We start from the raw sequence: 17,702 nt of genomic DNA on the forward strand, positions 1-17,702 counted from the left end.
TAGACATATACGACGTAGACATAATACAGTACGACAACTAATCTCTACAGGAATTATCACTATTGACTATGTGAAGTCAGAGGATAATATTGCGGATCCGCTGACAAAAGGCTTAAGCAGAGAGTTAGTGTATAAGTCGTGCGTGGGAATGGGACTAAAGCCCATGAAAGGCTAAGTTTATATGAAGGAAAACCTAACTCAGTTGACTGGAGATCCCAAGATCTGAGTTCAATAGGACAACCTACTTGTATGATCTGGTGAAGTCACTGTGGGGGAGTTAATTACTAAACTAGCAACCCCTACACCTTTTAAAGGGAGTTTACTAATTAAGAGTAGACTTCCTAGTCTATTCCTAAAAGTGACAAGTAAGAGGATAAGCCTATGGCTTTTAATGTTTCAACTGAAATAACCATGCGTGGTTAATCAGTAGCCACGATGTGGTGAATCACCTATGTGAGAGAGAAGTGGGGTCGCTTCGAAGGGTATTGTTGGGGCACAATATTTGATAAGCTCTCGCAGAACCAGACAAATGTTCATCACCATAACGAACATAACTATGAGGACTTGACTTTGTCAGGGAGAGTCTTGTGTGAAGCGTATTGTCGCCTACACAAACGGCAGACGAGTTCAAAGACATCGTCATCTACTCAGAGCCAGTAGACTAAGTGCATTTCATAAGCGAAGGTTCAAAGGGTAACACCTACCTATCGTATGCAAGATTCAACTGCTGAAATTTAATCGGAAGATTGTTGTTTCTGAGAGCGATCTCCATTCATGTGGGGGATTGTTGGAAATTTTGGATAAAACAAATGGTTTTTACCAAACTTTGGACACATATTAATATATGATAACGTAATACATATTAGTAGCTATTTAGTGGATTTTGTAGTCCTTGACGAGGACTTTAAAACGAGCTTAAGTGTGTCCAAAACGGATATAATGTGAATGAGATATCGAGTCTCAATGTTGTGTGTTTGATGCAAGAATATGGAAATCTAGTGGAATACATCTTGTCCCACATAGGAGTGGAGATAGACTTATGAGAGGTATATAAGTTCTTATCTCCAAACCTATGTCAAGACCTTATGCCATATTTTACTCTAGCACCTACTCTCGCGCGGGGGGGCGGGGGGGGGGTGCAAAAACTTGGGATTTCCTGTGATCCAATGGGCGTGCCCGCACGACCTGGGGACACGAATGCAGCTCCGAAAATTCCGGCCCATGCGAGGCCTGTTTTTGCAATACGATTTATTTTTTGGTCTATACAGTTGTAGTTGGATCATGATTGTCCAATTTGGTGATGAGCTGTTAGAGACCCACAACAAGTGATTGATTAGATGCCCACTCACTTGTTGGAATGATTGAGTGGAATGGTTGATCATGATATAATATATATCATTAAGCTGGAATGATTACCCACTCACTTGTTGGAATGATTAAGCTGCAACTTTTCTGTAAATAAATAGTGCCTCAATCTGCAGAAACTAAACACACAACAAAAACCTGCAGCTACACAGTACACGAATCTGTTTCATCTCAGTTTCACGCATCCGACTCTTTTTTAGGCAAGTGTTATAAGTCTGGCAGTACGCTGCTTCGAACCGGTGTGCCCTGGGAACAGATAACGAACCTGTTTAAGGGAATTGTGTGAAACACAAGCCTGGTTCATCCCTTCAATTTGGTTTGATCGTTTTTACGTTTCAGCTTATTGTTATGTTTACAATTATATTGCAATGCTCAGTTTCGTATATACCTACTTTGTAACATGATCAACGGTTTCAATGTCGTAATCGCAAAGGGGGCATTGAACGGTGTTGAGATCAATACCCCGCTTATCAAGTTCCACTAAAATGGGCAATCATTTCCGTTTTGCCCTCCAAATAAAAACGCTAACTTTCTTTGGAATAAGTCGATTAACTTGTGTAGGAAGAGGGGACGCATGGCTCGGAAACATGGTAGACATGATAAGATTCGTAAGAGAGGAAGTAGAAAACTTACCACACCCACCTAGTCTCCAAACCCACGAATCCTCATTTTCGTGCGACAATATGACCGAGGATAAGACCCTTTTAAGTTCAGCTTGTTCACCCAACGTGAAAGGACCCGTTCATATACATTATAAACGATTCACAATAGTTGATTACATTGCGAGGTATTTGACCTCTATATGATACATTTTACAAACATTACATTCGTTTTTAAAAGACAATCTTTCTTTACATCGAAAATTGACAGGCATGCATACCATTTCATAATATCCACTATCCAACTATAAATTGATTTAATAATAATCTTTGATGAACTCAATGACTCGAATGCAACGTTCTTCGAAATATGCTATGAAAGACTCCAAGTAATATCTTTAAAATGAGCAAATGCACAGCGGAAGATTTCTTTAACACCTGAGAATAAACATGCTTTAAAGTGTCAACCAAAAGGTTGGTGAGTTCATTAGTTTATCATAATCATTTATTTCCATCATTTTAATAGACCACAAGAATTTCATTTCCAGTTCTCATAAATATACGTCCCATGCATAGAGACAAATATAATCATTCATATGGTGAACACCTGGTAACCGACATTAACTAGATACATATAAGAATATCCCCTATCATTCCGGGATCCTCCTTCGGACATGATATAAATTTCGAAGTACTAAAGCATCCGGTACTTTAGATGGGGTTTGTTAGGCCCAATAGATCTATCTTTAGGATTCGCGTCAATTAGAGTGTCTGTTCCCTAATTCTTAGATTACCAGACTTTAATAAAAAGGGGCATATTCGATTTCGATAATTCAACCATAGAATGTAGTTTCAATTACTTGTGTCTATTTCGTCAAACATTTATAAAAGCGCATGTATTCTCAGTCCCAAAAATATAAAGGGTAAAAAGGCAAATGAAACTCACCATACTGTATTTCGTAGTAAAAATACATATAACGTCATTGAATAAGTGCAAGGTTGGCCTCGGATTCACGGACCTAAATTAATTATATATTTATGTGTTGGTCAATATTTGTCTAACAAATTAGGTCAAGTCATAGTGTACCACAATCCTAATGCTCGAGACTAATATGCAAAAGTCAACAAAAGTAAATTTGACTCAAAATAATTTCCAAAAATCTATACATGATTAATATATAGTTTAAATATCGTCGTTTTATATTTTTAAATATTTTTAAAAGATTTATTAGAGTAAATAATATAATTTATTTATTAATAAATAAAATTTTATATTAAATTTATATAATAAAATATACTTTTATATATATTAAGTAATAAAATTTATAGGGTTCATTTAATATCATAAAGATAGTATGATAGGTATTATTAAAGTAAGTTATTACACGTAGTAAAATATGTTTGTATCACATATTTATTTGATAAAATAATATCTATAATGATAGTAAGTAAAAGTTGTATTATTTTGTAATAATAATTATTATTATAAAAATATCAATATTTATAATTACTAAGATGACATTATGATAAAACGATAATTCTAATTATGATAACTTTAATATTTACGATAATTTTTAATATTATCTTTAAAATAATAATTCTATTTAAAATAATAATAATAATGATATTTTATAGTAACAATGACATTTCTATTAAAATGATAATTTTTGTTAAAATGATAGTTTTAATACTAACGATACTTTTAATAATAATAGTAATGATAAAAATAATAAGAATGATAATTTTATCTAAATCAATATCTTATAATATTTTAATTTCATCATGATACTCTTACCCATTATTTCCTAATCGTTTCGTTTAATAGCTTTTAATCGTCTTTTATATCGTGTTCATAATAATGATAATAATAGTAATCAAAATAATTAGGTGTTACAAATATTTGTTTTAATTACATTAATATTAATAATGATAGTTACTATAACATTATTAACGATAATACTAATAATTATCTTAATGATAATATAGTAATAATAATAATAACAATAAAAATAACTATTTTTAAATAATGATATATATATTAATAATGATAATAATAATAATAATACCAATAATAATAATAATAATAATAATAATAATAATAATAATAATAATAATAATAATAATAATAATTGGATAATAATAATAATACTAATTATAACTTTAACGATAGTAATAATAAAAAAAATAACAATTTTTAATGATAAATCCCTTTTATTGATAAAAATAATAATAATGATAATAATAAGATAAAACTAGAACGACGATAAAAACGACGATAATAATAATCATTTTTAATAAAAATATCAAAAATTCAATTGATTATAACTTCTAATCCGTTCATCGAAACCATTCGATATCTAAAGGAAAAGTTCTTAATTTTTCGCTAGCTTTCCAAGGACATGCATATCTTATACCTTATCTCAACCGCAAATGTAACTAATTCAAGATTCAACCTAACCTGTCTAAGGGCAATATCAAAAGTACAAGCATGCATAATCCTAAATACTCGAGCACTAGTCAGGGATACACTATTAGTATGTAAAAGTTAAATTATGAGTGCTTACGTATCAATATTGAGATTCAATATTGCAGGAAAGGTACGTAGACGCAACGGAAATGATAAACACTATATTGACTTTACGAGCATACCCATGAACCATACTCAATCACCTCCATAGCTATAACCCATAATTTCCTTAATCCTATCCCACTCGAAAAACAATTTCGGAATCAATCGGACAGCACTCCGTCGTAATATTTTATGTATACTAATAATATCTTGAAATAATACGGAGTAAATATATATATGTAAATCGATTGAGAGAGTTTAGAGAAAAATATTTTCAAGTTTCTATGAAATAATGAAACCTATTGAATTCTATTTATAATAGATTTTTGAATTATTAAAGTGAATTATTAAAGTATAAATTATTAAATTAAAGTAAATTATTAAAGTATGAATTATTAAAGTGAATTATTAAAGTATGAATTATTAAAGTGAATTATTAAAGTATGAATTATTAAAATGAATTATTAAAGTATGAATTATTAAAGTGAATTATTAAAGTAAAGTAAAAATAAAGTAAAGGTAAAGTTTAAGTATAGTAAAAGTATAAAACTATGTACGTATAATACGCGTATAAATATATATAATATTAATTTAAATCGTTATATATATTTAATAAAATAAAATATAAATATCGTTATCTTTATCATACTAGTTAAGTAATGAGTTGTCAAAAGTGGTTCTAGATATTTATAAAAGTTATATACGTTTTAATAATAAAGTTCTTTTTAAACTAAAAACGTTTTTGTACGTTTGAAACTAAATAGATCAATCGAGTCTTTATGAGATTCAATCTTCTACTATCCTTTGTCTAGTTCTCAATGATTGACAATTTGTTCTTATTTATAAATCACTTTACCATTTTTCGAATATTGTTAAAATGGAAAGATTTCTCAAATCAACGCGGGCCTTTCAACAGAGACTTGTAATCATAATTCAATATATCTGATAATTCAATCATTTGATCTTATCTTCTAATTTCATTGATAAACATTTTGAAACAGATACAATCATATAAAGTATTTAATCTAATATTTTGTTTACGTTTCAAGTTATAATATATATACACATATACATATATAATCATATTCGTTTAATGGTTCGTGAATTGTTGGAACTTGGTCGAGGTTGAATGAATGTATGAACATAGTTTAAAATTCTTGAAATTTAACTTAACAAATATTGCTTATCGTGTCGGAAACATATAACGATTAAAGTTTAAATTTGGTTAGAAATTTCCGGGTTGTCACACAACGTACGTCCACTTACTTCTCTCGACCAATTCCACACGAACCTATATCTTTCACCATCACGAACAATCCAATCCGAGACTTTAGCACTATGATTCATTTCAAGCCGCACCATGCTTTTAAAAACGTCACGCAAGGGAGCTTTCGTAACCCAAGAATCATCCCAAAAACGAGTGTTGTTGCCATTACCAATCGATCTCGAGAACGATTTGGAGAAGTCTGCCCCGAGACGATCGATGTCTTCACCTGTTTTAACAATATTGCTCCATATGGTATTAGTATATGCAATAGAAGTATTCCCACCCGAAATAAGAGAACCCGAAACCCCATAAATGCTTTTAATAACACTAACCCATAAGGAAGCGGATTCGGTATAAAACATCCACCACCACTTGCCGATTAGTGCTAAATTTTTAACAAAAAGAGAACCCACATTTAGTCCGCCATACGCCAAGGGACGGATGACATCATCCCATTTTACTTACGAGATTTTTGACTCGTCTCCCGCCCCACCCCAAAAGAATTTACGTCTCACATTCTCAAGTTTTTTAAGCACGGTAGGCGGAGCACGGAAGAGCGAAAAGTAATACAACAGTAAACTATTTAGAACCGAATTCACAAGGGTTAAACGTCCACCGAAAGACATCACACGGGCTTTCCAATCCGATAACCTCTTTTCAAACTTTTCAACAACCGGTTTCCAACTAGCCATTTTACTAATTTTTGCACCAACCGGAAGGCCTAGGTAAATAAACGGGAAAGTACCGACCTTACACCCAAAAAGATTCATCATCTCTTCAACCTCTACTTTATCAATTCTCACCCCAAATAAGTTACTCTTATTATAGTTGACCTTTAAACCGGAGCTCAACTCAAAACACCTAAGAAGTTTCATTAAATTATCAATGTTATCCATACTCCAAGTACCAAAGAAAATGGTATCGTCCGCATATTGAAAATGAGAAATATTGATTTTGTCGTGACCAATTTCCACCCCACTAAATAGATTATTCGATACCGCATTTTTTACCAACCAATTAAGACCTTCCGGGGTGATAATGAACAAAAAGGGAGAGAGTGGATCTCCTTGTCTAACACCCCTCTCATTTTCTACAATAATTTTCATTTTCTATCCCTTTTCTGTTTTCTAACTTAGGTATTACTAGTACTCCGTATTTAAGTTTATATAGATATAAATAAACAATAATTAATCTGATTTCAGTTGATAATTATTTCTTATACGTAGTATATTTTTTTCACCATGTTATTATACTTATCATTATATTACATTTATATTGTGTACTTTGATATTTATATTGTACACCCACTGCTTCAGAATCCTGGCTCCGCCCCTGACTCACTCGATCATTTTCCACGAACACACGCGTTTCCGGGCGGAAGTCCCAACCGCATAACAGAGACATGATCCATCAATCCATACAAGCATGTGGATCGGGCCAAATTCCTGTATACAGAATGTCAGAATGGTAAAACTTCCCTCACAGACCTTTTACAGGGCCAATGGTCGAACCCTTGACCTCCAAACGTGCCCAATATACTCAAGATATTGTGGTTAAACCATCGAACCACAAAGGCGGTTCAAGAGTCTCTCAAGGAGTCAAGGTTATAATTAATTTCTATAAAATAAATCTCTTCACCAATCAAAAAGTGACATGTCACTGTCAATTCATTGTCTTCATTTTAAACTTGAGTGACACCTCACTTGAAGCAAAAAAAAAAAAAAAAAAAAAAAAAAAAAAAAAAACCTCATCAGGGCTTCATTTTCGTCATTGGTATGCCATGTAGGAGGCTTGGGAGAAGTACACGCCCCGTTTCAACCAAGCGTAGACGACATCTACTTAAAGCTGATGAAATGTCAGCTACGTTATTGTGTATATTGAAAAGTTTGTTATTGTTTATACTGAAAGGTTTGTAAGAAAATTCGATTTTTGTCACCGTTAACCATGGGGAGTGATATATGGAGGTGCTTGTTTGATGATAACTTTTAATTTGATTCAGTGAAAACGACTTAGAAATTGCATTCACAAAACATAATTTCCATTAAAAATTGAATGGACTTTTCCAGTATTTCAATCGAAATTGTCAAATATATAGTAAGTACAACGGTAGGTAAAAAGCATTAAAATGTTTCAAATAGTACATATACAAATGGGTTAAAGTTACAGATAGGCTATATATATACTTTTTCAAATGTCTCGATGTCGCTCATATACCCATTTATGTCTCATGTCAGCTATATACTTTCAAAAAGTGTACCAGTGTAAACAAAAAATGACTTGTTACCGGCTAAATTAGTTAAAAATGATTATATGGAATTTTTTGTTTTTCTTTTAAATATGACATGGAATGGATGATGGATGGATACTTGCCTGAATACTCTTCTTCTCCATTATGTTCTTCCCTAAAACCCAAAAACCCTTAACTCTCAAAATTAAATCAAACCTTTAAATTTTAGAACAACAAATTAAACCATTAAAGTTCTGAAACTCAACCATGGTTCTCGTATGGTAAGTGGTATTACGAATTTATGTTTAGTTATTTAACCTGCAACCTGCAAAATCCATTTGTTCAATTTGACGATTTGCAAATCGATTTGCAAAACCCATTTGTTCGATTTACGATTTACGGATTTGACGATTTGCAAAACCCATTTGCAAATCGATTTACGGATTTGACGATTTGACGATTTGCAAAACCCATTTGTTCAGTTTGATGATTAGGATGATTTTCAAAACCCATTTGTAGCAACGAGAGTTCAGAAGATGATGATGATGATGATGTTCATAAGATGGAAACGATTTGCAAATCCATTTGTTTGATTTGCAATTAACTGTTTCCTTTTAGTAATCGCATTTAAGTGATGATGTTCATCAATAATTGTTTCCTTTTTGCAATTAATAGTTTCCATCTCATTGTATACCTTTCAAAACACAGTAATTTAATTTAATCACGGATTCACATTCGTAATATCCTTGTGTTTGATGAAAAACAAATAATACAAAAAATAACTTAAAAAAATTTCATGGAATAAAAAAAAATAAAAAAGATAGGGAAATAAATATAAATATCATTAATAAAAAATAAAATAAAATTCTACCAATCGACGTGTCATGATAACTCAATGCCAACTCATAGGGCACGTCATCAATTGTTTGGGTTGTAGGTAAAAAACGTAAAGTGGTTTAACTTTTGAAAGTATGTAGCCGACAGTGAGACGCAAATGAGTAATGGGAGACATCGGGACATTTGAGAAAATATATAACCTAACTGTTTAAACCCTTTAATCTAAATTCTCACATATATAGTAGGGTTTAAGCCATAAATATGTCATATATTTTCTATTTTGTTCCATTGTAGGCTATATACCCAAAATAATACTATTGTAGTACATAAACTTATAAGTTATGTGTTATTATCAAATTTTATACTTTTGACATGATAAATAGTAATTATGACCTGATAATTTTATATTTTTTTTTACAATACATCCCCATCCTCGTCTTCATTACGTGATAACTATGGATTATGTTGATTTTTTCATCAAAGTTGCTTCAAATCATCATAAGAACACTCGGTGAAATGCCCCGTTCATATCGATTATAAACGTTACATAATAATTGATTTTATTGCGAGGTATTTGACCTCTAAATGATACATTTTACAAACATTGCATTCGTTTTTAAAAGACAAACTTTCATTACATCGAAAGTTGACAGGCATGCATACAATTTCATAATATACTCAAATTATAAATGACTTAATAATAATCTTGTTGAACTCAACGACTCGAATGCAACGTCTTTTGAAATATGTCATGAATGACTCCAAGTAATATCTTTAAAATGAGCAAATGCACAGTGAAAGATTTCTTTAATACCCGAGAATAAACATGCTTAAAAGTGTCAACCAAAAGGTTGGTGAGTTCATTAGTTTATTATCAATAATCAATTCATAATTTTAATAGACCACAAGATTTTCGTTTAATCAATACACATAAACTGTGTATAAAAATCATTCATATGAATTGAACACCTGATAACCCATATTAACAAAATGCATCAAAATATCCCCAAGGATAAACAGAACCACTCGTCTGTAGAGACAGAACCACTCGTCTGTAGAGAATAGATCGACAGAACCACTCGTCTGTAGAGAATAGATCGACAGAACCACTCGTCTGTAGAGAATAGATCGACAGAACCACTCGTCTGTAGAGAATTTATCTTTCTTTAGGATTCGCGTCAATTAGTGGCAATTATAATAAACACTAATTCTTATCTAAACCAAGCTAATAGAGGTGATATCTGGTATAATAATCTAACCATAGAATGTAGTTTCAAGTACTTGTGTCTATTTTGCAAAGCATTTATAAAAGCAGCGCATGTATTCTCAGTCCCAAAAATATATATTGCAAAAGCATTTAAAAAGGGCAAATGAAACTCACAATACTGTATTTCGTAGCAATAATGCATATGACGGCACTGAACAAGTGCAGGGTTGGCCTCGTAATCACGAACCTATATTAAGTATATTTATATTTATATGTTGGTCAATATCTGTCTAACAATTTAGGTCAGGTCATATTGTATCACAATCCTAATACTCGAGATTATCATGCAAAAGTTAACGCAAGTCATCTAATTCAAAAATGACTTTCAAAATCTATACATGTTTATTATATAATTATATTACCAGAGTATAAGTCTTGATAGTTGAATGAATCGATAATTTACAAAATTCAAATTATCACATAACTGATTAGATTGTCATATTCGGAATCTTTAGATAAATCAATGTAACTAGTTTATATATATTTATTTGAAATCTATATGTTATTTTACTGAATTTTATGTTTTTTTAATAATTAAATAACTTACATTTATTCTACATATTTTAACTAATTAATATTTATATAGTAAATGTTTATTAAATTATTTCATCATTTATTATAATGTATTAACGATAAAAAAAACTTATGTTAATATATGATAAAAATAGATTTTATATATTAAGTATTATAATTTGTATAACGTTTACATAATATCATTTTAATGATAAAAATATAATGATATGTATTATAATTGTATTACATGTAATAAATATATATTTGTATCAAATATTTATTTGATTAAATAATATAATATCGATAATAATAATAATGAACCAAAAGTTGTATTATTTTATAATAATAATAATATTAATTATTTTAATAATAATAATAATAATAATAATAATAATAATAATAATAATAATAATAATAATAATAATAATAATAATAATAACAATATTTATATTTACTAATGATAATAATACTTTTGATAATAAATAATAATCTTTGTAGTAATACTAATGTCATAATAATAATATTGTTGAGTCCCCAAAATAATTAAGGATTTAATTATGACAAAACTGTAATTTATTTGCACTAAAATGTTATGTGCAGCCAGCACAAGTTTGTTTATTTATAGACAGCAAATATTGCTGTGTCGAGTGTTTTAGTATGCTGCCTAGTCTACCAGCACAAGGTAGAGAGTTTTCTTCAAATCAGCACAAGATTAGTACCCAGCAATTCAACTATATCAAGTAACTCAGCATGAGAAGAACCAGTAAACCTGGTAAGCAGCATACAACACAAGACAACCATGCTTCATTACAAGCATGTTGGTTTCCTGAGTGGTCTACATCAAGTGTACTATTCAACAGAAGTCAAAGACAAAGTTGAACAGAAAAGGACACGCGTCGGCGGCTGACAAATGACCTTACAAGACCACGTGGGAATGCAGAAGTTTAACGCATGTGCAGACATATGTTATACTTTGTCAATGCCTAGGGAACACAACATTCTATTTGTTTAAACAAATAGTGGTGCCATACCGAATTGGGGTGTTCCTGCAAATAGCTACCAAAGAGGAAAGAGGAGAGCACGCTCTCTGATGCAATTGTCCCCACAAGTACAGACATTCTATGTACCAGTGGATAATAGATCAATTACACGGATAATTGGACTAGTATAAATTAATGTATCCACTATTGTAACAACTAGTGGTGTGAGTTTTATTATTTAGAGTCCAAAAAGTGTAATAACTTTAAGTTATCCTCATAGCTATAATCTAGGTAAATTTGTATCAACCAACTATTATTCCGCCAAGGATAGTTGTAATTCTTTGTGATTTAATCAATAAAGAATAAACCGTTGAAAACTTACATGTGACTCTATTTAATTTACATGCTTGAATACTAATGGTGTTTAACTGTTAAGTTAATTGAAAGAAATTGTATTCACCCCCCCTCCTCTACAATACTCCTGTTGTTTATCAAGGGACCAACAACTGGTTTCAGAGCTTCAGTCTTGATAATTTAATATCTTGGATCTGAATTCTCACATGGCTGCATATTCAAATACAGCTTACCTTGAAAATGTCTCATCCAATAGACCACCCAAATTCGATGAAGATGAGTATGAAACTTGGAAGGCAAGATTCATGCTTCACTTTGAGTCTATTGACCCACTCATGCATGGCATTGCCATAGATGGTCCATTTATCCCTACTGAGACTATTGATAGTGTTCCAGCTACAGCTGACACTCCTGCCATTCCTGGCAGAGAAGTTACCCCTTCTAGATGGGATGCTGAGGATAAACGTCGTGTTGGACTTGACCCTAAGATCAGAACCTTGTTAGCTATAACTGTACCTAACCCATTGTTCAAACTGATTAAGGGAAAGCTGAATGCTAAGCTTATGTTGGACTATCTAGATGTCACCTATGAGGGTATGGGTGAGGTAAGGCATAACAGGATGATTGCTTTGAAAAGAGAATATGAAATGTTCTTTGCCTACAAGAGTGAAATCCTTAAGCAAACCTTCATTAGGTTTAACTCCTTGATTGTTGACCTGATTACTTTACAAATCACATATACTGATTTTGAACAAGTAAACAAATTCATTGACTCACTGCCTGCTAAATGGAAACCTGTTACTGACCCATTAAGAACCACTCAGACCTTAAAGAACTTCAACATGTTTTCTCTCTACAGTACACTGTGGAACCATGAGAAGGCAGAAGCAAAGTTTGAACTTAACCTGAAAGAAAATTTTAAGTCTGCCCCCACCACTTCAAAATATTCTAAGTCAGATGACACTGCTCTTATTGCTGCTGCTAAAAAGAAAGCTCAGAAAGCTTTACTGGTTCAAAAGTTGATGGCAGAAGAAGAGTCAGCTGAGGATGAGGTGGATAATGGTACTGGGTCAGAAAAAAGCAGTGATGATGAAGATGATGTAGAAGGGTTTGCCGAAGGTATGGCTTTACTGGCTATGCAGTTCAAAAGGTTCAATCGTAATAGGACCAACAAGTCATTCAAAGGGAGTAAGAAACCAAGTGCTAGGTATAGCAGCAAGTCAGTCAAGGGTCCTAAATCTGAGTGTTACAATTGTGGGAAGGTTGGACATTTTACTGCTGAATGCATGTCCAGAAAACCTTCAACCTTACATGCTAACTCCTTCTCAAAAGCTGATAAGTACAAGAACAAATACAAAACTATGAAGGCTCAAATTAAGGAAAGTGCTAAGGCTGATAAGAAGGGAAAGAAGCCAGAAAAGGTTTTAGTTGCTGAGCATCATGATTGGGATGAAACCAGCTCTTCTTCATTGTCTGACAGTGATACTGATGATGATGGTGCTGGTTATGCTTCTGGTAGAAAGCTGTGTTTGATGGCCAAGGAGGTCGAGGAGTCTGATAAGGATGATAATGGTAGTACATTTGTGGCTGATATGAGGGAAGCTGACCTGAAGAAGGATTCACCTCAATGGAAATCTGAAATGCTGTATAAGGTTGATAACTTTCGAACTTATACTGATGATGAAAAAGCTGAAATGTTTGACTACCTAAGACTTGATTTATGTAGAGGCAGTAAACGTGAAGAAGTTTTGAAAAACGATAACAAATATTTAAATGAAAAACTTAAAGGCAAAACTGATGAAATTAAAATCTTAAAGGATGAAATTTCAAAACTAGAAAAACAAAATTTTGCTTTAAAGTCTCTTCACGTTGAGGCAGCAGATGTTAAGAACTAGCTAAACGATCTCAAAAAGGTTGTTGCTTCATGGTGTACATATGCTCAACGCACAGCTAAATGTGTAAATGAGCAGGTGCCTGCCCAAGTTGAAGCCTTCTTTGCTGGTGATTATGCTGCTGCTGCTGCTCTAGCAGAAGTTGCTTTTATGGACCCCATTCTTGAAACTGATCCTGAAGCTATCTTACTGATGATGTAGGATTTTGCCCAATTAGGGTCTACACAATTAACTTGGGCCCCAAGTCAATTAACCCTAATCCCCATCTATAAATATGGGGCAAAACCTACATCAAGTTCACAATCTCCCAATCGCATACAACTCTTACTCTCTCAATGAAAGCACCACCTCATACGATCATTCGATCACACCGCAATGCCGCCACAGCAAGTCCGCAACGCACACGGAAGTTATCGCCGGATCTTCTCCATGATCGTCTTCACGATCGCAACTCTAGGGTTTTTACCTACGGGTCTTGTAGGGTTTTTTCTCCCTTTGCCGTCGATAGGGTCCGACTATCGACCGGCGGGCAATTCGTTGGCCACCCTCCCGAGATCATCATCTCGGGTACAGGTTATTCACGGTAACCGGACCGGAGATCAACGACGTTGACGCCTAAAAAAACCCTTTCGCATTGATGTCCGTGTGTATGTTTTCCATTGGAAAAAATATGCATGAACATTTGGCGCCCACCGTGGGGCACGATGCATTATGTCTTGTGTTTCTACCGTCTATCATTCGGTTTGAGAAGGTTTGTCTTTTCTTATGGAGCTTTTAATTCGTTATATGCGGTTTAAGTACATGAATATTTAGCGCAGATGTTCGCGCGCTTGCGCAACGCACACTTTGCGCACAGTTGTCCGCGACTTTAGACCCAATTTTCATGCATTTTTACGCATGGTAGTTCACGCGGTTTCCCTGCGCACTCTGCATGCGGTTCTTTACGCATCTGTTCGCGGGTTTACGCACAGTTGTTTGCGCAGGCTCATGTGAACTTATTTTCCGCAGCATAATGAGAAGTTCGATAAGATACTTGAAAAAAATATCATACCGAACTTGGGGGACTTGATGACGTAGGGTTTAGCCCAATTAGGGTCTACACAATTAACTTGGGCCCCAAGTCAATTAACCCTAATTCCCATCTATAAATATGGGGCAAAACCTACATCAAGTTCACAATCTCCCAATCGCATACAACTCTTACTCTCTCAATGAAAGCACCACCTCATACGATCATTCGATCACACCGCAACGCCGCCACCGCAAGTCCGCAACGCACAAGGTAGTTATCGCCGGATCTTCTCCACAATCGTCTTCACGATCGCAACTCTAGGGTTTTTACCTACGGGTCTTGTAGGGTTTTTTCTCCGTTTGCCGTTGATAGGGTCCGACTATTGACCGGCGGGCAATTCGTTGGCCACCCTCCCGAGATCATCATCTCGGGTACGGGTTATTCACGGTAACCGGACCGAAGAACAACGACGTTGACGCCTAAAAAAATCCTTTCGCATTGATGTCCGTCTGTATGTTTTCCCTTGGAAAAAATATGCATGAACACTTACCAAATACTTTTGCTAAGATAGTTAAGGGTAAAAAGGTCTTATCAAATAAGTTTGTCAGACCTACAGTGACCCCACCACCGTCCATGAAAGAGATCTTGGTGAGTGAAGTAAAAGCTAAGGAAACCAGTACTTCAATTGATGAAACTACTGATCCCTTAAGCATTTACTATATGACTCCCAAAGAAAGACGAATCAAGAATGAAATAACTGAGAACAACAAAAGAAACCTTATGTCAGTTACAACTTCTAGCTGTCTACCTGCTGAGCCTATTGATGAAAGTCATACTGACCAACCAGCAAAGAAAGACAAACCAGCAAATCAAAATGCTGGGAAGTCTAAAGTAAATTCTGCGGGTCAATCAGCAGCTGATGATAAACCAGTAACTTCCCACACTTGTAAGTCAAACCCCAAAGGCAAGGCAGCAGATCGTGATAATGGTACTGGTTCCAAGCCAAAAGCTGCCCATAAGGGAAAAGCTAAAACATTAGAGTTAGGTACTGAAACATCCATTGTTAAGTTACTGACTGTGAAGCTCGAGACTAAAAGTGAGAAAATGCTACAAATATGACAGCAAAGCTCACTTGTCCCATCAATGTACCCATGTTATGAACCCCAATGTTGCTACCCCTCAAACCAACGAAGCAGCATGGAAGAAAGCATCAAAGATGACTCTTCCAAAACCCATCCTTGGATGAGTTCCCAAAAAGAACTAATCTCTAAGCTACTGTGCAGGGCATTCAAAACAAGCAAATCTGGTATCTCGATAGTGGATGTTCGAGACATATGACCGGATGTAAGTCCCTGCTAATGGACTATCAAGAAAAAGATGGTCCAGTTGTATCATATGGAGATAATTCAGTTGCGTTACACAGAGGGTTTTGGTACTTTAACAAATGGGAATGTTAGGTTTACAAATGTAGCATATGTCGTTGGGCTTAAACATAATTTACTCAGCATAAGCCAACTGACAAGTAAAAGTAAGATAGTCCAATTCAGAAGAAAAATTGGCACTATTTTTGATAAGACAGGGAAGCCACTGCTGACAGTAAAAAGACATGAGAACATGTATCAAATTGACATGAACACAGTCGTCACAACAACTGATACTTGTTTTTATTCAAAGGCAGCAGACAACCTCAAATGTTTATGGCACAAGAGACTCTCACATCTCAACTTTAAAGATATTCACAAATTATCTAGTAAAAGTTTGGTGTCGGGGCTACCCACAATGTCTTATGTGAAGGACAGATTGTGTCCTGGTTGTGAAAAAGGGAAACATCACCATGCCTCATTCAAATCAAAGAAGATTTCATCTGTTGAGAAACCATTTCACCTACTTCATATGGATCTTTTTGGTCCTGTCAATATAGCCAGCTGCAGTGGGAAGAAGTATACACTGATGATTGTTGATGAATATTCCAGATACACATGGGTATTCTTTTTGAAGCAAAAGAGTGAAGCTGCTGATGAAATTATCAATTTTATCAAAAGAATGGAACTACTGAATGGGCAACTGGTGAAACAACTTAGAAGTGATCATGGTACAGAATTCAGAAATGCAACATTGGAAGAATTTTGTGCTAACAAAGGTATTTCACAGAATTTCTCTGCTGTGAGAACACCTCAACAGAATGGTGTTGCAGAAAGAAGAAACAGAACTCTCATTGAAGCAGCAAGATCTGTGTTGGCTGAGTCTGGGCTGAAAAATTCATACTGGACAGATGCATGTTTTACCCAGAATAGATCTTTAATAGTGAAAAGACATCAGAAAACTGCTTATGAAATTCTCAAAGGAAGAAGACCCTCAATTTCATTTCTTCATGTATTTGGCACTCCCTATTTCATTCTAAACAATAGGGATCAGCTAGGCAAGTTTGATGCTAAGGCTGATGAAGGTATATTCCTTGGATATTCCAACATGTCAAAGGCATATAGGGTTTTCAATAAAATAAGGGGTTGTTTTGAAGAATCCATTAATGTTACATTTGATGAAACTGCCCCTACTTCATCTACTGGTCAAGAAGATGAAGTGTTACTGTTTGAAGAGCCCACTCCGCATGCTCTAGATGATGAAGAAGAACCAGTAGCAAATCCCTCTCCAATCTGATGATGAGATGGAACACTCTGTTTCATCTGTGTCCAAACCAAGTGGACCTACTAGCTCTACCGAAGTCTTACAACTTGAGCATAGGTCTACTAGTTCTGAAGGATCACATGCTGGTACTGGTTACACTCATATTGAACAACTGTCTCCAACTGCTGCTCATAC

This window comes from Rutidosis leptorrhynchoides, chromosome 3 (assembly GCF_046630445.1).
Source record: "Rutidosis leptorrhynchoides isolate AG116_Rl617_1_P2 chromosome 3, CSIRO_AGI_Rlap_v1, whole genome shotgun sequence".
Classification (NCBI taxonomy): domain Eukaryota; kingdom Viridiplantae; phylum Streptophyta; class Magnoliopsida; order Asterales; family Asteraceae; genus Rutidosis; species Rutidosis leptorrhynchoides.